General features: G+C 46.0%; 1 long non-coding RNA gene across 2 annotated transcripts in view; it reads left to right on the top strand.

The window, feature by feature from the left end:
* The window catches only part of LOC129383506 (uncharacterized), a 66,298-nt gene extending 42,583 nt beyond the window's left edge, over positions 1 to 23,715 (top strand). For both annotated transcript variants that reach the window (XR_008611400.1, XR_008611401.1), the window contains exons 2-3: positions 15,497 to 15,654; positions 23,537 to 23,715. This is a non-coding gene — a long non-coding RNA (uncharacterized lncRNA). The remainder of the gene's footprint in view (positions 1 to 15,496; positions 15,655 to 23,536) is intronic.
* The last annotated feature ends 2,356 nt before the right edge of the window (positions 23,716 to 26,071 follow it).

Raw genomic sequence — 26,071 nt, 5'->3', positions numbered from 1 at the left:
CTCTTCGCGGCGTACCCCAGGGATCTGTATTGTCAGCGACATTATTCAATATTGCTTTCATCCCGTTTGCACGGCGCTTACACGATATACCCGACATACATTTCTTGTACGCTGATGACATCACGGTATGGAGCACTCATGACCTGCCGACTCAAGCCGCTGCCCTTCAATCAGCTTTAGATATTACGGCGACTTACGCTTCTTCGGTCGGCCTTAGGCTTTCCGTCTGCAAATCTGCTTAGATAATAGTCGCCATTCGCTGCGGCCGGCGTAAACTCTCTGCAACACCCATTCGTCTTCATCTATCCGGAGCCCCTCTTCAACAATGTTCAACTATAAAAATTCTGGGTCTGATGGTACACTAGTCGGGAACCGGAACTGCTTGGCTCTCCAGCGCTAAAAAGCAGGCAATTCAGACGTTGGGTCTGATTAGGCGCATTGCTCCTAAAACGGGCGGCGCCCACTCACATGTTGCGCGACAATTGGTGAAGGCAGTAGTGCAACCAGACCTTGTTTTTCAAGCCCAATTTCAGCATTTGACGAGGGCACAATGGTATCGCCTTGAGGCTGGTAATCGCGAGGCAATGAGGGTCATCACTTGCCTCCCCCGCATCAACCTGATCGTGGCCCTCCAAGAAAATGCACAGCTGAACACACTAGATGAGCTGGCGCAGCAGTGACGTGATGCTCGCAGGCTTAAGGCCAGCCTTTCACACGCAACGTGTGCTCTCAGGGCTTACGCTTTCTCGTACTCCCTTCTACCACCACCATCGCCAGTTCTTCCTTCCTGGAGTTTGCACAGCTGAGTGATAACAAGCCAACTGATATACGTCGCCCGACATCAACTCACGTGGCGGCGTCGCTTCGTGAACGAATTATAACTCAAGATGCCCACCCGCCGCTTGGCTCCATCGTCCTTTACGTTGATGCAAGCATTCAGGAATGTGAAACAACCACTGCAATGTATTGCCCATGCGCACCTGCCCTTAATAAGACGACCCGGTTTGGAATCAAAGAGCCTCCTTCCTCCTTTTGTGCTGAGCTCTTTACTGTCCGAGAAGCGTTGTGCTCTGTTGCCCCTTTTCCCAAGGTCCCCACGGACCGCATCGTCATCCGCACTGATGCCCTCCAGGCGACGCGGCTTCTGCGACGCGCCAGTCGCAGCGCTGACATATGCCAACAGATCTGTCTCCTGGCGGCACGCATCCCACAGCCAATATCTGTCGAGTGGATCCCACGCGACCTTCTAAGCTTCCAAAGCGGTGCGGGCTCTGCGACCCGTCTAGCGACCTCTCGATTGTCACTGCCTCAACTCTTTCACCTAGATAATGCCACCCTCTTTTTAACAAGTAAGGAGCACCTCTGGCGCTGCACACGTGCTCTCATACCTCCGTGTGCGGTAAACCTCCCCTGTGGTCTTACCCATGCAGAGGAGCTTGCGCTTCGGATGATCAGTGTCGGGGTTGCCCTCACTCCTCCCATGACTAGGAAGTGGCCACATTTTCACCCGTTATATCCTTGTCCTGGGTGTCCACTCTGCAAGTCGCGAAATGCGGAAGTCGACATCCACCACCTGCTGCGGGTTTACCCTGCACTGAAACCGACGAGGCTCCGGCACCTCGCAGCAGCGGAACTCTCGCCGCATAATCCGAGTGATTACACTGCTTGGACGCAGGGACCACATTATCGATCCCTCTTGGACTTCGTTAGATTAGCTAATCTTTTTTCATTAATTTAATCATTCTTATTCACCCCCATCCCATACCCCTGTGTGCCCTGAGGCATTTACCCTCGCATTAAAAAAAAATAAAGTTTTCCTGTTAAAATGCGCTCCCGTTCCTAGTTTGCTGTCCTACTTATCAACGTTTGTGTGAATTTGGTAGCGCCGGTGGTTTTATCCTTTCTAAAGCGTGTTCAGTCAAAAGTAGTGAGCTGCAACCACCAGATAATTGTTTACTTTTGCTGTGTTCGTCTAGCTGACTGCCCGTCGGGCTTGGCGTCCGCCGATGCGACTAGCACTATACACCCAAAGCTGTCGTCGGCCTCCAAATAAAGTATATTTTCTTGCGGGGTGGAAAGTCGACACCCGTACGGCTGACCTTACACTGCATCGCTTTCCACGTAGAAAGCGCGAAACGCCCATCCATTCGAATTCGAGGCACTTGAATATAAAGCTCCAATGTAATGCCGCGAAAACGTGCTTCGCACCTTTGTAAACGAAATGACGTAGCTTCTGTTTTAACATATACGGCGTCACATTAGTTTTCGAATCCGCCGGAAGTATTTCTTTGTCGCAAAGATGCCGCTAAGTTCCATGAACCACCAAGGAGCCTCTATGTTTCGTACTCATGGGCTTTTGTGCCAGGTTCGCTACGAGGTAATTTTGCCTTGTCTAAACTACGATGCTTAAAACACACAAAGTTTTGCTTAGTTATAGCAAGATATCTTTTGAAGTTCCTTCGGCGTGCGCCATATTCCAGAGAACAATCGAGTCAGTATTGTAAGAAAGGCATTGAAGAAGGGTATAGGCATACAATGTTTTCTTACATGAGACATCCAATGAAGCAGAACGCGTTCCTTCGAGCTGTGTTGCAGAGATTGAAAGAAGATGACGCCAACCTTTCTGACGACAATTTACAGATAAACAAGGCTGCACTGACGTATCTAGGCCATAAAATGAATGCAGTAGAAGGGAACGCAATGAAAATGAACAGCGAGACTGTAAGGCTTACTGCGGCCCCACAGAGTGTCACCCCCAGTGTAGGGTAGCAAACGGAGGGCTCGTCTGGTTGTCCTCCCCGCCTTTCGTGTTCTTGCTCTCTCTTCCGTTGTATCTGGGCATGTTAACATTGCACAACAAACTTTTGCCAAGCCTATAGCACTCCTGGCCCTTCTTTATATACCTTTGGGAAACAGAACAATATGGTCATGAGGAGCAATAGAGGAACATGCATTCGAATATGCTAAATATGCTTTGTGTTCCGGACCAGAACTGTACCCCCTTCGGTCCAGCAAAGAGGTGTACTCAAAATGGGATATTTCACAATATTAAGTTGGCGCAGCTCTTCTCCAGTACAATTATAAAGACTATCGATCAGTCGTCATTCGCTCACAAACGGTGACCTTGAGCGAAGAAGAAAAACTTCTAAATCTAGTGAGAAACAGTGACTATCGTTTACATCGTCAGGCGATTCCTTGATTGCCTGCTTTGCAGAAAATTTACTTTATTACCGACCATCATCCTTTGTTGCGTCTCCTAAAGACAGACCGGCAAACACCTTGACCGGCAGCACCTTGGAAGGAAACATGGACCATCACGCTAGGTGCGTACAAATAACGTCTGCAGCGCAAACCGAGTAAAATTATTTCAAGCTCTGATGCACTAAGCCATTTACTAAAGCCTTTGAAGCATGCAGCAATAGCAGTGGACTCTACGTCGGTCGTTCTGGCCCTGGACCAGCAGAAGCTTTCCGGTATACCTATGAAGGAGCTGCAAACACTTGCAACGACAGATGAAATCATCTTTCATGCATGCAAGTACGCACACAGTGACCTGTCGCAGAGTAATGAAGATGAGGGAGAGCTCCCGGAATACACAATGCGGTGGTTTTACCTGTCGGTGGAAAATGGTTGCAGTGGAAACTACTACAGCCTGGAAGAAGTTGATCGTACTCTGCATGACTCTTATAAATAAATATTTTCCATAAGCTTGGGCACTATCACATATAACTTGCAAAGTCTTAACTAGTCTGCAGAAACAAACGTCTAAATGATTTCACAAGCATTTATGTCTAGCCTTCTTGAAAGCGTGTGGTATGCCTCAAACTTTTGCTATGAGCCCTTCATCACAGGAAGTTTGTCCAGAACAGATACTTTTGAAGCATGCTTATATGCCACGCAAGCTTTGTAGATAATATGTAGTCATTATTGTTTACACTTGTTTTCTTTGAATAAACGTTTAGTCTAGAATCAGCTCGTGTGTTGCGACCGTATTTTCTTCGTCCTCATACAACTACTGCTGCTGCTTGGCAAATATCAATATCTAGCGAGCTGGAAAAGATATCTTTTTCAAAGGTGCTATAATACGGCACCTTTCTACTGAGCGGACCGCAGAAATATGAAAAAAAAAGAATTGGTTGAATTTTTTTCTGGTACACAGTAGTGCATACGTCTGTATCGCGCCTATTTTAAACTTTATTGCCATGTGTGGCAGTATGCCTCATTCACAGTAGGTTAATAAAGTCCAATAAAAATTCAAACACAACATGGACGAGAGTCATTTTAGCTTTTAGTGCAGTGATACTCAAGATGAAATCACAGACAGGAAGCTTTGACCATCTGTCTACACTTGAGCAAACTTCTCTACGAACATTTATGCACTTTTTTGTGAGCAATTGACATCCAAATGAAAAAAAGTGACCAGTCCTTTTTGCAGCCACAGCACGCCCATGTAGTGGGCACGTTCTGTGGTGAAACTCAATTCTACACAGCCAGCTCCCAGATAAGCCTGTTTTGCACAACATAACTGTTCGAGATGCATCTAACCTGCACTAAGGATTTAACCTGCACCTAGTCAGAAATATTATTGTACCCAGTAAATTATACACTATCCCATGAATATATTCATGATGGCTTATGAGCTCGGTGGATTAGAATCATAGAGACTGCTGCATTTCCCTGACTTCAACTTGCATACCGCCCCATTCACGCGAGTTTAGAAAAAAATACAAAATTCATACCACTGTATAAGATGCGCCTGTTTTACCTCAGGCAACATGAAGCGCAATTGTGCACATTGATATACTTACCTCAAAATGCAGTATTTGCCGATTTTAGGGCAGCAAATTTTTGTAAACAATTTTTTTACAATCCGTAAATGCTCCGGTTAAGTGCATATAACCACAATTTTATTACTGTACTTCACTCGAAGCCATATGAGGCCTTGTCCTCCAATGCTGTCAAAAAGATCAGCTGCTTGAACGGGTGCTATCGCTAGATCCCGGTCGTCTGCTTCTTATTAAGATTTATGAGACCTTGTAGTCACATCACTGATACTATTTCTGCCACATAGTTTGCTCGAGGAAAAAAAAATCTCCTTTTAGACGTGGTAGCTTGGATGGTTTCATGCATATATATGGCTGCATAAGTTGCGCCGTTGTAAAGCAGCTGCTGCCCTGATGAAGACATGTCCCCTTGTGAGAAAGTTGGCTTGAGCGACATTTCTCAACTTGCGCCTATTACCATTACACAATATGTATCGACGCAAATTATTGAAAAATAAAAGTGACTTATAGTCAGAAAAATATGGCACATTCTTAACCCTCGTAGTTTCCCCGCACCTTGCTTTCTGGAATTGTTTTCTCGTACTAGAGTCACTTGCTCAGCGAACTTGCATTACAATTCCTGCTCCGTGAAAGGACCACTTACTAGGTTCAATCGTTAAATATGAACACGTCAGGATGGTAGGGCACGGGGTCACTCACGGTGCCCCAAGAATACTCTTTTATGCATAGTGCTCAGCCACCAGATTACTGTGAAATTCCTTGCCCACCTTGTTTTTGGAGAAATGTGAAGACATTGGTACCTTTCTTGGCCTGAGCTTGACCCGAATATCCAGACAACTGAAAAACAAAAATCTGTTCACACAGACAATGCGAGGAGTCATTAAAAAGGAATGTGGAGCAAAATGGCTCAGCCAATATTACATACTTCATGACAAATGGAATGATGCCTTAAAATAGATCATGCATTACATCTGGTGGCAAGCCTTTGGTTACATCAAACTAGTGAACTCTGAGAAGTTTGACCCGCCATACCATATGCATTGGAAAGATTTAGATCCTGCTTTGTTAGCTCAACATGATGTGTATGCATTTGCCTTATTCTGATTAAGGTCTCTTTCATGCCACTTTTCATTTATCTCTTCTTTCGAAGACATGCAAAAGCGGAAAATGTAGCCGGACGAGAAGTATTCGCGGAAACCACCAAGCTGGTGGCTTGGCAAATTGTCGCCACTCACAAGCAATAGTGACCCCCTAATCATTGCTCCATTAAGGCTGATACCATTAGTTTCGAGTTCACATATGTCATTGAGGCCCACGCTGGAACATGTCTCTTATTACCGATAAATGTAAACTAATGACCTTTACCCGCAAAGGGATACGTCTTACCTTTGTGGCGGCCTCACGGTCGCACAGCAGCCGCCAGACACCCTTTCCCCTTTTGAACATATTATCGCGGAGTGCGCGGGAAAGGGAAGTGGGGCGAGGGTGTGCAACCGAGCCGTAGAGGCTGAAAAAACACAAAAATAAAGTCAGTTGCTTGTTCTTCAGGGACGCATCACTCGCTTCTTTCTGCTGATTTACAGTAGCACTCGCGTCCCGCACTACCATGGTGGCCCGGACGAGCAGAAAGTGCTATGGACACACCTCAAGGCACCGAAATTCCGGCACTCTCCGGCATCGACGTCAAACTGCCTCTGTTTTGGACTGCGGACCCTGCATGGTAGCTAATTCAGGTAGAATCACAATTCGCTGCACAGCGCATCACAGCAGATTCAACGAAATACCATCATGTGGTGAGCAGTCTGTCCCTATCAACCGCTAGCGAAATTCGAGACCTGCTACTTTCCTCCCCAGCATACAACATTTACGAGGCGTTGAAGGCCATACTCGTTCGCAGGATCACGCCCCCTGAAAGCCAATGGCTACAACAGCTTCTCCACAAAGCCAACCTCGGCGACAGGACACGAAGCCAGCTGCTCCGTCATATGCAGCAATTATTGGGTAGCAAAGTGGATGGTCTTGACAGCCTGCTGCTCCGAGAAGTATTCCTACAGAAAAACCCCCCGAACGTCGGAAGAGTCATGACTGCCTCAAATGAGAACGATCTATCTAAGCTGGCCGAGTTAGCCGACAAGCTCATAGTGGTAGCTCCCACATCGGTCGCGGCCGTCACAAGCCAACCGTCTCCACATGAGCAGCTTCAAGAGATGAAGAACGAAATCTCGCGTCTCGTGAATTCAACCAGTCATATTGCTCCGCAGTCGCCTATGAAACGCCAAAAACTATGTTGGTACCATCGCAAGTTCTGCAATGCTGCACGCAAATGCGCACCACCCTGCGAGCTCTCGGGAAACGCCCCGAGCAGGCGCTGAGGGCGACCAGAGTTTCTGCCATGTAAGAACATCGCTCATCAGTCTTTTTTCCTAACCGACCGCAACAGCGGTTTCCGCTTCCTCGTCGACACAGACGCCGAAGTGAGCGTACTTCCAGCATCGCCCGCGGACCGAAAGCGCCCGAACACATCGCTTTTGCAAGCAGTCAACAACACGGTCACCGCGACGTATGGAAACCGCTCCCTATCCCTCAGTCGGGACCAGCAGAGAACGGTACGCAGAATTTTCATAGTAGCTGACGTGAAATTCGCCATTCTCTGGGCGGATTTTCTGAGCCACTTCGGACTGTTAGTCGACGTGCGTAAACGGAGGTTACAGGACCCTGTGTCACAAAACGATGTAAAAGGCTAGCCTTCAAGACATACGCCGCTTAGCCCTACGCTGATTAAGCCAGCAGGCCCTGTTCGTTTCACTTCCATACTGAGCGAATTTTCTGACCTGACGCACAGCGCCAAGTGGGATCCCCAGGAAAACACGACGTGTTTCACCACATTACTACTACTGGACCACCGGTTCACGCTCGACCACGTCGATTGTCGCCTGAGAAACTGGTGGTGGCACGACAGGAATTCGAGCATATGTTGGAGTTGGGTATCATCCAACCTTCTTCCATCCCACCCGCCGTGGTTGCTCAGTGGCTATGGTGTTAGGCTGCTGAGCATGAGGTCGCGGGATCGAATACCGGCCACGGCGGCCGCATTTCGATGGGGGCGAAATGCGAAAACACCCGTGTACTTAGATTTAGGTGCACGTTAAAGAACCCCAGGTGGCCGAAATTTCCGGAGTCCTCCACTACGGCGTGCCTCATAATCAGAAAGTGGTTTTGGCACGTAAAACCCCATAATTAATTTTTTAACCTTCTTCCAGTCCTTGGGCACCTCCCCTTCACATGGTACCTAAGCGATCATCGGGTGACTGGCGTCCTTGTGGGACTATCCAGGGCTGACCAGTGTCACATCGCCCGACAGGTACCCCGTGCCAAATATTCACGACATACTGGCAGGTCTGCATGGAGCCAAACTTTTTCAAAAATTGGTCTCATGCGGGCATACCACCAAATACCTGTGTCACCGGAAGACGTCCCAAAGACTGCTATCACTACACTCTTTGGTCTATTCGAATTCCTGCGCATGTCATTCGGCCTTCGCAACGCGGGTCAAACGTTCCAAAGGTTTATCGAAGGTGTTCTAGGGGGCCTCAATTTTTGTCACGCCTACTTGGACGACTTGCTTATCGCGAGCGCCACCCCAGAAGAACATGAAGAGCACCTGGGGATTGTTTTTCGGCGCCTATCTGAGCACGGCGTTGTCGTCAATGCGGCCAAGAATGAACTCAGCGTGCCTGAATTGTCATTTCTGGGCCGCATCATTTCGAGCTCGGGAGTACGGCCACACCCATCTAAAATGCACTCCATACAAGATTTTCCACTGCCAACCACGAAGCGACAACTACATGAATTTCTCGGATTGCTAAACGTCTACCGCCGTTTTGTGCCTAAATGCGCCCATATCATACAACCGCTTCACGGACTGCTCAAGACAACGCAAGGATCTTCGAATGACCTGCCTTGGTGCGAAGAAGCAAAAAGGGCTTTCAACCAAAGCAAGCATGCCTTGCAAATGCGGCTCTCCTGGCATACCTACGGCCAGGAATTCACCAGTGTTTAATGGTCCATGCCGCAGCAGCTGAGCAACGGCACATGGCACCCAACTGCATTCTTCTCGACGATGTTGACACCTACTGAGCGCCGCTACAGCACCTTCAGGCGCGAACGGCTGGCCGTCTACTCGAGTATACGCAACTTCCAGCATTTCTTGGAAGGCGTCGAGTTCTTCATTTTAACTGACCATAAGCCGCTGACCTATACTCTCCGCTCTATGCGTTCGGACGGTGGCACGCACACGGCCCCTGAACTTCGGCAACTGGCATACATCTCCGAGTTAACGACGGACATCCGCCACGTAAAAGGGAGCGACAACGTCGTTGCTGACGCCCTGTCGCGGAGCGCTATAAACGTCGCCAACGCTCCAGAAGCAGTTGACTTCGACGCGCTGGCGGCAGCCCAAAGAGAAGACGAACAGCTAAAAATCCTCCTAACAACAAAAACGGCCCTCAAGCTACAGTGGATGCAGATTCCGGGATCAGGCGACCAGATTTTCTGCGACACCTCCACGGGCAACCCACGCCCCTTCGTGCCTGCCAATCTACATCGCCGCATTTCCTTTCTGTTCACAAGCTATCGGATCTTGGAATCGAAGCTAAGCAAAAGTTGCTCACAGCAAGGTTCATCTGCCCAGGTATCAACCGACACGTGCGTTGCTGGGCACGAGGATGCATACCAAAATTGATCGACATACTGTGACCCTATTGACAACGTTCGCGCCTCCAGACGCGCGTTTCGACCACGTACACCTCGACATTGTCGGACCTCTGCCGCCTTGTCAAGAGAATGCCTCTTTACCGACGTGCATTGACAGATTAAAGGTACGGACACACTAAAGCCCCTACATCCACGCGTCACCGCCGACCAGGTTAAGTACCGCCAACCTGCCCTCCTCCTCCACGCTCCTCACCCACTCACCCCCTCAGCTTCCGGCGTCAAGCGGAACTTACGTAGCTTCAGCTTCCTGTTCCGAGTGGAAGTGACCCTATGTTTTTTCAGCGCTGTTTACTTTCGCGTCTACGGAGAGGCTTTAATTGCACCAGCTGCGGTTGAAACTGTTAATGCGATTCCATCCAAGAACCACCGCCTACTGTAATCGGCGATCTGGTCGTGTTCGCTGCTTCGCGTCAACCTGCGACAAGTTGTGCCATGAGAGACAACGTACAGTGGAATGTAGTGCCTGGGTGCTTGGAGACCGCTCCCGTTTTTCGTGCATTTGGAAAACAGCGACCGCAAACTACTACTTCAGCGGAATACAACAGCTTGTCCCCTTTGAATTCTTGTTTTGACGCATACATCCCCTCCAGCCAGCACGTATGGAGGGACTTTAGTGAAGGAGTTCGCGACGCCAATTTGTACGGCAGACGCATAGAGTTTATGCTGTTGATTCTGAGGTTGAACTTGTTTCGTACGGCAGATCGAAGGTAACGAACGTCCCAAGTGCGTGCACTGCGTGAAGAACTGCAATGACGTGAAGCTATGAAATATAACAAGTTCAAATTTGCGTGGAGGGCATTCAGTGACATGGTGAAAACAAGTGTGCTTTTCTTGTGCGATATGAGTGGAGGTGTGCAGTGAATTGGTGCGTGCGCGCGTGTTGTAACGCGTGCGAAGGTGTACGGCGAATTAGTGTTGTGGCGCGAGCAGATGTGTACGGCGAATTGTGTTCGTGTGTTGTGCCCCAGCCCATGGCTCTCCGCACTTTGTCAGAGAAAGGGGACGACAGGCAAAGCGTGCGGGCGCAGCATACGCAAACAAGCACGTAGATGCACACGAATGACGCTTGGTGGAATGGCTAGAGCGAGCTACTCAAATTAGCACCGGTTGCTAAGCACGGGCGTCTCACCATCGTCTGCAATCAGAGTGGAAATTCTCGCAGCGCAACTCCAGGAAGCGTAAACGCCGGAACCGGAAATCTTAAAACCGGACATGCCGGAACCGGAAATGCCGGAAGCGGAAATGCCGGAACCGGATTTGGTGTGAGGGGAAAAGGCGGTTGTCGCTACTTAAGAAAGCGGCGGTGGCGCGTGGATGGAGGGGCTTTAGGACACACTGGCGTCAAAACGCGCGCGGCACGCCGCCGGCGGCGCGCCGCGTGCCGCAAAACCTGCCGCGGAACCGGTTTGGTCTGCCGCGCAGAGGATGGGTCGAGGAGCCATTTTCGGCGGCTTGCCGCGTGCCGCGAACCAATGAGAGACGTCCGGGCTTTCTCCTAAGCGCCACCTCTTGGCTACTGCCGAAGTTAACTTCCAGCGGCGGCGGCGGAACCACGATCGACGACCGAGCGCTCCGAGCCAACCGCGACAAACAGTGCTAGTGCTTCGTCTGCGCGCCTTTCGCGCGCGCCGCCATCGCAACAGCAGAGAACACACTATGACCAAAACGCTCATCGTCGTCAGAACATCGTCGTCTGCATCTGCCATTGCAGGAATCAGCGCGATCAGCGCGGTATCTGCTAACCGAGCAAGAAAAAAGCGCGCAACAACCGCGATATCGCGCCTATGCTCGCGCAGTTCGAGACAAGGCGAGATCAGCGCTGTCACGTGACTCCGCGGCGGCCGCCGCGCGCACAACCGATGTGGCCTCTCTGCCGCGCGGCGTTCTTGCCACCGGCGGCGTGCCGCGCGTGTCTTGCCGCCAGTGTGTCCGTACCTTAACGCACAGGACGGAGGCCATACCTATAGCGGATATCACAGCTGACCCGGTTGCCTGCGTCTTCTTGCACCACTGGGTTGCTCATTTCGGTGCGCCATCTGTAATAACAACGGCCCGTGGAAGGCAGTTCGAATCATCACTTTTCGCCTGCATTACGTGTTTCATTGGTGCTTCTCGCATCAGAACAATCGCCTGCCACCAGATTAGCAACGGCATGGTGGAGCGTTTCCACCGCCAGCTCAAGTCTGCGCTCGCCGAAACAGAAGAGCGCAGGTCGATGGAGGCACTAAAACTCATCCTCTTAAGAATCCGGACAGCTATCAAGACAGACATCGGCTGCAGTGCGGCCAAACTGGTGTATCTATCTTTAGGCCTGTTTCGTCTGTGTTAGAGGGTAGCAGGTATTTATTAAAGGCTCTGCTTATGTCTTTTTGAATACAGTAGGACACTTTTACGCACTTTTTGATAATATATTTGATGTATTAGTAATGCCTTCCTAATGCCATGACTATTCCTTTATTCCCTTATAGGCTGCCCAGTAAGCTTCTTTACAGAACTGCAGTGGAGAGGCTCCTCACAAGATGTCCTCACTTGAAGGACGACATCGAGGACCAGAGGGGAATGAGGATTTGACTTTATCTTTCCGTGTATTACTTAATGCTCTTGATTTTATATTGTACCTAATGTAGGTCTCTTTGTCTTTATAGTATAGCTATAATGTGCCTTTAGTGAATGACGGCTTTTATAAATTATCTGCTCTCCTAATATTGCCACCTTTAATTTACTGTAACTTTGGAAAGTTACTATTAGAATGTTACTTGATAGAACGGGGTGGGGATTTAACAACAATGTGCAATGCAGTGCCATGCCTACGTAAAAGGTCAAGCTTACAGTTCAGCTACCTGAGGTAGTTGTGCTGTTTCACTACACCATATCTGCCCCCGAGCTTACCAAGAAATTTTGTATTATAATGTTGAGAGATCCTCCCGGTGGCCCTGAACTAACACCATCATTATTGCTTCTTTAAGGCCACGAAGTCTTCTAAAAGAAAAAGGTTTGCCTCTGAAAAAAAGGCAACAATAACAGTGCATCATGCATAACTCAATGCTCAGACAAAAAGTCTTTATTAGCAATGGAAGGTCGGTAAAAAGCAAAGAACTACTACACTTAAAAGGACATCTTGTTGGGCGAGTTGGTCACAATTCATATTGGGTACTAGGCACGAACACACACAGAAACAAGGAAGGAGACGGCACAGGTGCCCTGTCCCATCTCCTTCCTTGTTTCTGTGTGTGTTCGCGCCTAGTACATAAGAATAACTACTAGACTGCTGCATAGTAATTTAAACCATTAAGCAGGTGATGTTTTCCTCAAGGTTGATAAAGAATTACAATGACTTCCATAGTACAAATGTGGATTTTTTAATTGCCCTCCCATCATTTCTTTAAAGGGATGCTAGAGAGAAAAATGATTTCTTTTCTATTAGTAAATGGGTCTTTTACGCTACCAAAAGCCACATTTTTACTGCTGAAAGCAGTTTGGTAACCCAGAAAATGAGGAGAAAAATGGCCTTTGGGTTACTACAAACCAAATGCCGTAGTGTCATGGATTTAGTAGCATCTGCAAGGCCCTAGTTAATTCTTTGTCGTTAAAAATGGACTACATCATGTCCTAATGGAGCCAAAGATTGAACATGTCACTTTTCGAGAACTTTCACTGTCTCATTCAAGCCTAAATACAAGGAACTACTTGAAAATCGCACCAATGCACCAGCGGAAAGATTTTGCTGCACAATATAATAAAACTGTGACCTTAATTTTCTTGTAATAATAAACCTATTGTCATAGAATAAATAAAACTAGACCTTTCAAGAATACATTATAAGTGTAAACGTACTTAGTGTTTGTTTTTAACGTCCCCCTAAAGATCTAGCTGGTAATGCTCATAGCTTTAATGTATGTTCAGCAGTGTAAAAAGACTGCTTTCTGATAATTTACTCATAGAAAATACTCAATACAAAATGTGCAATACTCATACTAAAAACAAAAATGACATTAATGATCACAAAGAGTGACATAATCTTTAGGCTGCGGGACCATGTCAAATATGTTTGGCCATTTTGGCCACACAAAGTGAGTTCGCAAAATTGTGTATGCTCAGTTTCCTTGTTCTTAGAGACACATCTGACATCCTAGGTTTGCGAAGACTACTGCATTGTCCGTATGATGCTGATTCACCCTTATAGTAGTATGGACATGTGATGTCATGTTTTGAAACATGATAATGTTCCTTTCAAAGTGTGCTTGAAAAACTAGTTGCCTGGTCATAGAAACCAGATGCGATAAGAATGAGTAAAACTTCATTTGGGCCTAGTTGGTACGTAGTTTTGAACTTAACGTTACAGCGCAAACACCTAAGACGAACCACGACAGAAAGATACGACACACACTGGCGCTGACTAACGACTTCTTTATTACTTCGTCGTCGATGCATATATGTACCTAGGCCGCACAACCACGCAGGCGCAGAGAATACATTACTGACATCTGCCAACTTATCGCGTACGCAAACGTAGGAATTCAAATTCAGATGGGTGCAGGGACAAAGACGTGTCACTGATGCAATTATTGCCTTGTCTTTTTGTGTGTTGGGCCTCTGAGGAAAGCCGCGCATGCTCATTCTTGCTTTTGCCAAGAATACACGTCCGATCAAGTCGCGCCTCACTATGGCTGCAAGAGTTTATATGCGCAACAAGGTGCGCTCCTCTATCTACATTTTTGTTTACTTTTTGTGCATGTTCCCTGAGTCGCTCATTGACGCAACATCCTGTCTGGCCAACGTGCGTCTTACGACATGAGAGTGGAATGCCATAAACCACGCCGGCAGCGCACGACACGTATGAGGCACCATGCCGAATTTCACTGTCATAAGTCATAAGTTTCATATGTTGGCAGATGTCAGTAATGTATTCTCTGCGCCTGCGTGGTTGTGTGGCCTAGGTATATATATGCATCGACGACGAAGTAATAAAGAGGTTGTTCGTCAGCGCCACTGTGTGTCGTGTCTTCCTCTTGTGGTTCGTCTTAGGTGCTTGCGCTGTAACGTTAAGTTCAGGATAAGATTGAGTAAGAAGCATGAACTCGACACAGACGTGAAAAAGGGCATGTACATACAGGCACTACGTTCAACACTTTAAACTTGCGGCCCTGCTATTACTCTATGCGCTGCCAACCTTACTATAATCTGAACATATCTGTGTGCAATACAAAAAAATGCGAACACATGAAGACATATAAAATTTAAGTATATTGTGTTGGTATTCTCGGGAAATATTTCACCAAGTTTTTTAATTTCATGCTTCAGTAATCTCTCTAGTTATCTGATTCTTGCTTCAGCCAAGAATTATACAGCTGTCAAGCAGATGATAGCCACATCTCTTTCAGTACATTGCAAGAAAGATCGTTGAGGCAACGGTAGGTTGGCCCAACGTAAATGCAGCTGCATGAAGGGGCATCAGCATGCCTGTTTTTCTTTCTGAACCTTTGTGAATTTATGTTCAAATGGAAAGCATTAGCAGTGCATGCCTGTCCTACTTTGAGATAACTGCTTAGGACAAAGCTTTAACACAAGGGCCTCCCCCACCGCACTTCATTTCATGCAAGGAATATTGTGGACCACTGAACAGAAGGAACTTTAGGCATTTTAATGCACACTGGAAAGTACATTGTGGTTGTGTCCCTTAACGTCGTGTGCCCAATTCTTCCTAGCCATAATGACATTTAGCAGCATTTATTATTTTTTCTCTTATTGTAGACGGGATGTACATAGAAGAAATTTGCTTTTTCTTCATGCCTATCTGCAAGTAGTAATAACAGGTCATGTAGCGTCCGTTTAGGTACAGTTTATGAATATGTGTCTGCCACGTAGCCGCTCCGTTTGTTTCCTTTTGGTACTTGTGATAATAAACTGGTTTTTGTCTTCTCATTAAAAATCATTTAGAGGAGTCGTGGGTGCTGGGACTGCGATCAAAATTTAGAAACATGAGAAAGAAGACAAAACATCCTTCCGAGGAAATGGGGGCGATAAACGCAAAAGCCACCACACAGCCACAAAGGTGCTCCCGTCAAATGCGACCAACAAAAAGTTGTGCCGTCTGTTTGTAAGTTGCATTTGAAATATTTATTTGGTTAGCATTTCGTGCAGCTTTCTTTGGAAAGGCACATATGAGCATGTGTATCTTGTCAGTTATATTGTCTGGTTTATGGCTGTACAAAAGTATAAGAAAGCTCTCGTCAGCTCTTTGCCGAGGATAATTTGTATGGGTACTGCAAAATAAGCGCGTACAAATGTTCAAAGGTAGCCCATATGTATTTTCTGGTACATATATTTATGGTGAAATAGAGTAGCAAGTGCCCAACCACTGCTTTTGAGTAGGCAAATGCTCTTCCTAATGCAGAAACAAGGACACACAAAGTCCCTTCCCTCCACCTGCATTCTGACTATCCCAACTCCTTTTCCCCAGCTTTGTTCTGTTTTAACGCGACAACGTTAAGGAGCACGTGTCGCAGAAAACTCAGCGTCGGCGTCAGATGTCGTTTAGGCAAAAATATTTTCAAACCTCTAATACCCAGGCCCTACATGTGGCGCAAGGAACTTACTGAACTAATTGTATTTCTGCAGCTAAAATACGTAGAAAAATCGTAAAGTACACAACCTACAGTTGCGATAGCTCTCGGATTGTAATCTGAATATAGGAGAAAACACAATTTGGTTATGCGAAAACTCAAACCCTTTTTCCAGCGTTTCTGCACTTCATATACTGCCGATGGCGTCCTCCATTTGCCCGTGCCGGCATGTGAATATCTGGGAGCCCACGTAGTGGCGCGCCGACTTGTTCGAAACACTTCCAGATGGCGGTCGCCTCCGCCGCATCGCGGCCCACACAAGAGGCTGCGTTTCTACCAGAAAGCCTGCCTTCGTGCATAGCGTTTGCTGCGAGCGTTTCCCAGTAAACCTTACGGTTACATGTGCTGCAGTTGCCAGGAAGCGTGAAAAGCAGTCAAGGACATTTGAATGCTGTCGTGTTCCACTCCTAAAAGCGAAGCATAAGAGTCCTCCAATTTTTATGTAAATATTTTGTAGGCTCTTGCTTTATACTTTACAATAGCGGGCTCATTTCAAATTGCTCAAGTGAAGATCTCAACATACCCTATTTACTTTAATGTAACAAGAGCGCAATTTATTACGACGGTATGCTTCCCAGTCACGCGAAATAAACAAAATAAAACCACAAATGTAACGCGAGAATAACGGGAGAATAAATGGCACCTTTATTCGAGAAATCACAATTGGGAAACAAGTTCTATTCAAATATTGTCGTCATCTCAGGTGGAGACAGCTTTCCTTGGGCGGCGTTCTTGTGCAATCCCTTTCTTAGACAGTTCCACTTTTGCAAAATTTTGCATGACTTGGCACCTAAAGCGTCCCGGACAAGTGTTTTTGTATTTTTGACGCTGTGCCAAGATCGTTATCAGTGCCAAGACAAGCCGAGTCTCGCTAAAGTGAAACTACCTTACATCTATAAGAGATCGAAGGAGATCACGCCATCTTTCAGCGTGTCTGAGATGGAGTACCATATTTACTCTAGCCTAATGCACAATCGAATGTAAGCCACACCTGTTTGCTGTTACCTAAAAAAAATACAGTAGCCTGCACCTCATTCTTTCATACATAAAAAGAACTTTCTTTCGTTTGGTAAAACAACGATTTACTCCCAATGCACTAAACCTGCGATAAATAAAAAGGAAGGTCGAAGCTTCGTCCGAGTGGCGAAACATCGATAGCTAATTTGTAGACACCTATACGAAAAGTATGGATATCAATTTTATCGGCTGTATGAACTTTTAAACATTCGCTTACTAACTGTAACAAGCATGGTTTCATGCGTGCACACACACAAACAAGAACACGTCTCACTCAATTACTGCGGAAACTTCATCAAAATGTTGCAGTGAAGAAGTGCAGTAGCAGGAGTGAGCGAGTTGACCTTTGTGTGGCCTCTCACCTCAGCGTGAACTGAGCAACGAAGATACAGCGTGGTGCGCCTAGATGCAAAGACTCTGTCTCCATCGCATATTGCTTTCAAGATACGGGCCACACGGCTGCGCCGTGCGCAGCCGCTGCTGGAGTAGAACACCTCTCCTGGTGCGCCAGTCCCGCACGCAATTTTCGGGAACTCCAAACGCCCGTGATGCAACCCGATTTCTGTCTCCACAAACGTGATCACTTTTCTTTTAAGTGCGGCATCGTGGTCAACTCAGCGTGTCTTCACAGTCGGCAGTTACATTCTCACAGAAACAAAAAGAGTAAACGTGAAGACAGACTGCGGACCAAGCACACATACTACAGCACATGGAGTAAGCTACGGGCGCTAGGCTCTAAGCGCGTACGAGGCTACCATTTTGAAATGCGAATGACGATATGGTAATGAAGATTTAGGGTCGTACTCGATTCTGACGCATACGCGATTGTTGGACCTGTTCTATCGAAAAAAAAAAAGCGCATTAGTTAAGAGGAAATACGGTACCTTCGGAAGAGGCCACATAACCATTTCATTTGGGGATGGTACCAGTGCACTATTAGGTCAGAAGAGTCCTTCCGACCAGTCTCGCATTTAAAGAGAGCCTCCCGCTGGTGCCGTCATCCGCGAATCACTGATGTCGAGCTGTCGAGCCAAGGCGAAATTTCCCGCGTTCTTTGCCATCAAAATTGCTCGTCTCTCAAAACGGCCATCATATAGAATGCAGTGTTTCCAAACTTCATGAATAAGCACAGTCGAAGCAAAAAGGACCAGAGGGTACAGTAGCCCCCTAACAACATGGTAACCGTAACGCCAGCCACATGCATAGCGAAACTGATGTTGATTCCAACAAAAACAAGTTTTACTTTCGCCGACTTCTATGCAGATTGGATCAACACGTTAGGGTACACGTTGCCAACGTAACGGTAAAAGCCACGGAAGTTAGGATATTAGTTTTAAATTGTGAATTCTGTCGTTAGTCGCATTTATTGCGAGGGCTGAGTTCCAGCAAAGTAAATTTTGGTGCAGATTCCAAATAATAGAGGTGTATTCCAGCTGCGGTCTGACTAGAGTTTTGCACAGTAGAAGCTTTGCGTGAGGGGTAGCCATGTGAAGTGTTTTACATAGTCCAAGTGTTTTACTCGCCTTGCTGGTGATGTATTTTATGTGTTGATTCCATGTTAAGTTAGTTGACTGGATGACACCAAGGTATTTGAACTAATTTGGCGGCTCAATGGCAGCATTGCTGATATTATAAAACAATGATAATTACGTGCGACGTGTAGTGAATGTGATTGCCCTGGATTTATTAACGTTCTTTTAAATTAGCCACAGGTCGCACCATGGCAATTTAGTCAAATCAGCCTGCAGAAGAAGATAATCGTTAGGTTCATTATCTGGCGATACTAGATACAGTCATCTCCATAAAGAAGAATTTGCGACGAGATATTATTGGGAAGATCATTAATGTACAAAACGAATAATAGTGGGCCTAAGACGGACCCCACAGGAACTCCAGATTTGACAGCAGTAGGTGAAGCAAGCTTATCAAGTAGGACAGCCATAATCAACCAGCCTGCGATCTATCGGTTAAAATATTATGAATCTAACTTAAAATGCATTCATTAAGATTAAACTTTTGAAGTTTTACATGTAATGAGGAACCTGGTCGAATGCTTTAGAAAAATCTTTGAACACAACATCGATCTGGCCTAATGAGTGAATAACCGAGTGAATATCTGTGATGAGTTCGAAAAGCTGCGTTTCACAGGATTTCTCTCCCTGAAAGCCATGCTAGTTCGGAAACAGCAGATTTTTTTTACTAAATGTTGCGTGATTCTACTGTAAAGAATGTGCTCAATGATTTTACATGGTATTTACGTTAACGATATCGGTCCGTAGTTACCGCAGTCTTTGCGTTTACCGGATTTGTAGATGGGAATGACGTGCGCGAGTTCCAGTCATATGGCAAGGTACTGTCATGTATAGATTGCTGAAAAAGCATACACAGAAAAGCAGATTAGTGTGGAGCGGTAATTGTTAGTAATTTAGAGCATATAACGTCAGGACCAGGACTTAACTTATTAGGAAGGTGTGTCGCTTTTAAAACTCCTTCCGGACTCACAACAACATTCGGCATACTAACACACTGAGAATGAAGCAGCATACAAGATGGGGGCATGTTCCATTCAGTAGTAAAGACGCTGGCAAATGACTTACTAAGTTGGTTAGCGGTCTTGACGGGGGAGAGCTGCTGGCCTGCGTCCTGTAAGTTAGGCTGAGCTCTTGACTTTCCACGGTTAACTATTTTACAGAATTGCTTGGGATTAATTAGAATTCCTGGTAGTGTGGTATTGAAGAATGAATCCTTAGACGTTTTTATTTCAGTTTTGCTAAGGCATGCAATATCTCTGTACTTATCTCAGGCATCAGGCTTGTTAGTATGCATAGAAGCGCGGTAAGAATGTTTTTTGTCCTATTAAGCGTTTCAAATGTCAGGCGTTGAGCGACTGGGGCAATGCCCTTGAAAGACCATGCCGCTGCCTTTCAGTCACCCCATACATGTTTATATAGTGTATACCGTCCGTGATACACTTTAATATGTCGGTGTTCAGCACTTAAAATGAACGTAAAGGTCCGTCAGTCATTATTCCAGAGGAGCACATTGTCGCTTCTTGTCGTGTGTTTATTAGTGACTTTTAGATTTAGAAGGGTTTTGTTCAATAATATCTGTTGACGTGGCAAGTGGAAATTGAGATGCAATTAGCGTAGAAGAAGACTTACCATTCAACGCAGGTTTCCAGCCTCTGAATGCTTCTATGCTCTGCCGCGAAAACACCACATTGTGAACAAGCAATAAAATGATGCAGAACTTCGCACATTAAAGGCGATAATCACGACGAGATAGCGCACTGCAGTGTTGGCGACGATATTTCTTTGCAAAAGTAAACGATGGTAGAATAAACAGCGCATGACACAAGCGCTGCGTCTTGTGCTCGTAACGCTTTGCGCAGAGACTCGCACATTAATTGATGTCGACTATATGAATGCGTCGTGGTGTTGTTTTTATTAGCTGCTTACTATATGCACGATTCATTGAAGGTCGCCTTTGAGTTTCTTTAAGATAAATCTTAGTACAAAGTTCAGATCAGTTCGCGCGTCAGTTCTTTCCTGCAAGCTCTCGGGTCATTTACCTTTATATCCGCTACCCTCTCGTGTTCTTTTTCTTCAGTTTTCTATTGCCAGACTACAGCGCTGCTGTTCCAGTTGTGCAGGAATCGTTCTTTGGGAAAATTTAAATATAGCATTTCAAACATATCAAGCAACTACCATAAAAAGTAGACAGTGCTTCACGTAGGCAAGTGTGAAGGCATTCGTCGCTTAATAAGGGAAACACAATTATTTCCTAGTGAGGTTCGGAACGAACAAGCCCTCACTAAGTTTCTATTTTATTGGCTTTCACAGACGCGACGCTCAACCTCATCACGCACCGACTGATTGGAGATATACTAGGCAAACAATGTAATTAGCCGAAAACATCAAGGAAACGGAAGACACAGGCTCTGTCTTCCGACTAAAGGTTATCTTAAAATGACGAAAACGATAGGCAGAAAAGAACGTCGCAAAAAAACTGACATAGACCAAGAAATGACGGCGCTATTACTTAGCGATTTAATGTACGCTCTGGGGACAAGGGGGGCAGGCAGGAGAGGAAATTTAGTAAAGTACATACGGCTATATCCTTCTCACGCGACTTAAACATTTCCGTGCTGACACAGATAGGCTGTGCGTGACAGTCGCGAAGGCCTCGATGATCTCGCGTGCACTGAACTGTGTGCCTCTTGATGACAGTGCCTTCTGGGGTTTCCACGACCCACATGACCAACTGTGCAAGGCCATGTTTCAGCCACACTTCAGTTTCACATTGTTGTCATCCTTCTGGACGTAAACATTAAGGCGATGCTTCGTCAGCTTTTCTTAGAGATGGCCGCAGCTCACTAAAATGTCAAAAACAAGCACCGTGATGCAACTGTTGAAGGGGGGCTCATGATTACGTCTTATAATTTGGGGCCTGTGTGTTTCTTTTATTGATAACGCTTTTCTCTGCCGATATGTTTCGCCGCTGCGCGCGGAATCTTAATTTGAGCAGATTACCCATGTTCTTCGTTCCCCCAATCATTTCTCAGGTGTTCTGCTGCTTACCCCGTAATAAAAAACGCCCCTTCACTCAACGCTTCCCCTCGACTCAGTGACTTCTTGGTGACGGACCTCCCTTCACTCAAGGCGCCTTCGCGTTTCATGAACATTGATCTATGTTTGGTCCGCCGAGGAACGCCTCGTAAACGCGCCCACGTCTCGAGTGAAATACACCACCCGACAATTTTCTGTTATCGAGCATATTCGCCATTGTACTTAGACAAAGCCCAATCTTTAAGACACCTATGTGTTTCCGTTTATTGGTCTTCCTTAGTAAACGAGAACACGGCGAAATGCACAACTTAAGCTGAGAAACGCTGGCGCTGTGACTATTTGAGTGAGAGATCAAGTGGGAGCAGTATTTGAAGTCTTGCAACCAGCCCACCTCAACAGCTGATTGGATAGGGCATTGCTGACAAAGAACAACAAAAAAATGGGCGGCCGCTTTGTTTGCTGCTCTTTGTTTGCACGTACGTAATTTGTTGTTCTGTTAGCGTTCTTAATCCTTGGTATTATGGGTGCTAATGGTTGTGTGTATATTGTTACCTAGCCTCATTGACTTCGAATTAGTCAATGGATGGAACGGCCGATGGGTTGCTTTGTATACTTTCAAGATCGAGTGCTGCTGAGCCGTTATAATTTATCCATGTAACAGGAACGAAAATATGGGTGAATGAACCATTCTTGCATGCACGCACACAACGTTGATGCGTTTTTCATAAAGTGTCCGCAGCGTTGTCGATAAAACGTTTCGGAAGTGTGCAAGCATTTGTCGCTGCAATTCAACTGTTCACGCTGCAGGCATAGCACCTGAAGCATATTTTTCGAGGCAGCACGAGGCTGTGTGACAGTTTATTTCTTTTTTTAGATTTGCAGCTCCTGGGACATCGGGCGTGACCATCTGTTTTTGGTTCCGCATTTTTTTCACGTAAATGAAGAAGATACCAATCGGCGTTTGCTCCCCACGATAATTCGAATATCACGTCAGAAATATTTTTGCAGAAAAGCAGTCATAGTATGCATGTGACAGAGTGCATATGGTTGAGTGCTTAGCTCAGGTAGGTCAAAGGAGGTAAACGTATTTGTTTCTCGTGCTTTTTTTTTACAGCGTCGCTGTTAGTACGTAAGCTCGATTTGTGTCACATATGGTGAATGAACGAGCACTTATGCCTGCCCTTTGAGCCTTTCCTCACTTCACGGATACGTTACGCCATGCTCATAATGCTAAAAAAAATCTCTAGTTAGCAGTTCATTCACCTTATCATTTTCTATGTGCTAAAGGGCAGCATCTCATGCATGTTTCAAAAACTGGCCTTTTAGGCACGTAACGGCCTAGTTATTTATTTGTGCTGTCTTTTTTTATTGCTTAGTTACACTCTATTTATTTAATTCACGGGAACCACGTGTAAAATATTCTTCCTTTTTGCATTCAGCTGCAGAGTTTCAGCCAGAAACAACCAGCTGAAGAAAGAATCAGTGCCTAAGTTGTACAGTGGAGGGTTTAATATTTTTTCCCTCTTGACCATAGTCATGATTACGATGTCTGCGTCATCAGTTGCCCATAATGTGGTATGGTTGCGACTTGAGCTTTCTTACTGTCTACAGTTTCAAGTGCAACCATTAGGTAGCCTCCATAGCCAGCACTTTACTATATTGTGGCATGTTGAAGTTACTTTAACATAAGCAGGAATTCATCAGTAAATATGCCGTAATTTTCATTGTCAATTCACCTTTACTACATTAATGGTATTAAAAAGTTTTATAGTGTATTTTCCAGAACCACCATTGCGACAGTCACCGTCACCATTTGGCCGATCGTGGGAGCCAAAAAAACACGCTGCTGCTCTCTGCATTTTCTTCCATGGTGAAGTGCTGAAATCGTGGAAATCCCATGGAGTCCAACTGTCAACCGATTCCAATAAAAAATAATTGTTCTCCCCTTCATATCTATCTTTAGCTTCAACTAGAAGCAGAAAAGAAGCATCATATTTTCTGCTACCATATACTATTGCATATCGTCGGATCCATGCACCCTAGAGGCTATTGTGTAGAACACGAATGCTGTTCTTTTGTAAGATATCTTTCTGATTAATGCTTCTGTTTGTGCTTGTAGTATCGTGGTTCAAGGTGTTTGCGCAATGTTATCACAACACAAACAGACGAGGATAATGTTACTGGATCGTGTGAAATATCGGCCCTGGACTAACGAGAAATGATTAAGGGGTACTTGCTGTTCTATTGAATATTGCTAAATAATACAAACCTAGATGACAAAACCAAGGACGTCCGCTATATGTTGTTTATGAATCATTACATGGACTCAACATGCTTTTCGCTGAGGTGTGCGAACTGGTAGTATGTCAAAAAGGAGATAAAGGTATTGTCCAGAATGCTGGGACAACTACTGCAGTGCAGAACACATCTACTGTAGTTCTCCTACAGATGCACATAAATGCAAGCGCAGCACTTCCACCTCACATGGAAAAACAGTTGGTCTGCGTGGTTGTATTGGGAGCTTGGTTCCTATTGGCGGCGAAGAGTTACGGAGTCGCCATCTATCGGAAGCGCCTCGCTGGCGTAGTGTGAGGGATCACGCGGCCTGCTCCTCACAGGTTTTGCTGTCAGCGCTCACTGAAAACACCACGCACGAGCTCTCCCGGAGATTTCTGTACGTACTTTCGAAACGAGAGAAGCTTTCTACTGTCTAAATAATAATCCTGGGCAAACGGAAAGCACAGATTCGTTTACAGACGCTATCTCTCTACCGAATACGTACAGTGAACGCCCCTGCGCGCGGTCGCCGCGACGGAGTCTCCCGAATCGGCTTCTTGCGTGTAAGGTACGTAAACACTGAGAGCAAACTATGTGAAATATGTTCTTATAGTGTTTGTATAACTAAATGGAGCGTAATAGAATGAAGCCTCAATGCAGCGATCGCAGAGATTCGCAGCGACCGACTTCACGTCTGCATGCTTGTCCGCGCACTGTTTCGCTTTCGCCGCGTGCGCGTTTTCGCTCCGTGCCATGAGCTTTAGGCCGCAGAATATGAGCATTTGACAGTATACAAGCAACCATTGTTGCGTGGGCGCTATCAGAGCTGCTCAAAAATAATTTCATTGTAGAGACTTCGACGCCTACGGGGACTGCAATGTGCCGTCGCGACGATTCAACCTTTTTTTTTTTCTTCTAAATGCTTGGACGTTTCAATATTATTTCTCGAGTTGCGTCCCACTGTATGTTTATCGGTGTTCTCAGCGTGCGATTTCCGGCAGCTTCTTTTTTGCAATCCACTGCATTATTTCATAACACAAACATGACCATATGCCATGCTTTTTTTTTAATGTGCTTCTTACCGTTCCCTTTCCACTTCAGTGAACTTGCCAGTACCTATAGCATCGACAAGTTCATGGACCAAACCGTCATGACATTAGTCGAGCAGCGGACTCGGGCGAACGTCTCAGTGCGCGTTTTCCGAACATCGCAGACCCGGCGCAGTAGCAGAAATCTTCCTCGCATGTGCTGCATGCCCGAACTGTAGCCGATGACTTTTTGCCGGCTGCACGGCACCGTGCTTGCTTTTAGTTAGTGTGCCTATGCTTACAAGTTTATACTGCTGACAAAACTAGTACGCTTACTTTGTCCTCTAAGCTACTATCGTCTATATAAACCGTCTTTATATACAGTGTACCACTACCTATGCCTGTAACGGATCCTATCAATAGCTTCACTCCTTTTTTCCCCACCAATGCTCTAAACTTCAGTTACCTATATCGGCTGCTGTCCATCTGATGCCCCCATCCACTTTAAAACCCAGTGATTCGGGAAGGTGTACATTCCCTACGGGTCTCGCAAGGCGAGTACCTTTGCATTTCATTTGGATATGCACAATCGTATCCTCACTTTTACTGCAGCTGCCAAATGCCTCATCCTTTTGCGAATATTCCTGCGGGTATGTTCTTGTCCTCAGGCAACCAGCTCGCGGGCGTCAGGCGGGAAGCCACTGCCCTTTGTTTTGCTGTGTGGACTTTCCTGCCTCATTTCTTTCTAGATATTCTTGTTACTCTCCACAGTCTTTCTTTTTTCGACTTTTGCATCCAATTTACTGGCTCTGTTGCTTTCCCTTTATTTTGGGGACACTTAGTTGTTTATTTGCTCTTTCAATTTACAATCCATTTGGTTGCCACCATTTTTAAGTTTCAGAATATTATTTTCTATGAGCTGAGACTGTTTCAGTTCATACTTGCAAGAAGTATCTTTATATTGGTCCGGTGCTTGTACAACTAGAGCGACATACAGCGGT

The sequence above is a fragment of the Dermacentor andersoni genome, chromosome 8 (genome assembly GCF_023375885.2).
Source record: "Dermacentor andersoni chromosome 8, qqDerAnde1_hic_scaffold, whole genome shotgun sequence".
NCBI lineage: Eukaryota > Metazoa > Arthropoda > Arachnida > Ixodida > Ixodidae > Dermacentor > Dermacentor andersoni.
Note: the sequence above shows the minus strand (reverse complement) of the source record. Positions and strands in the feature narration are given on the sequence as shown.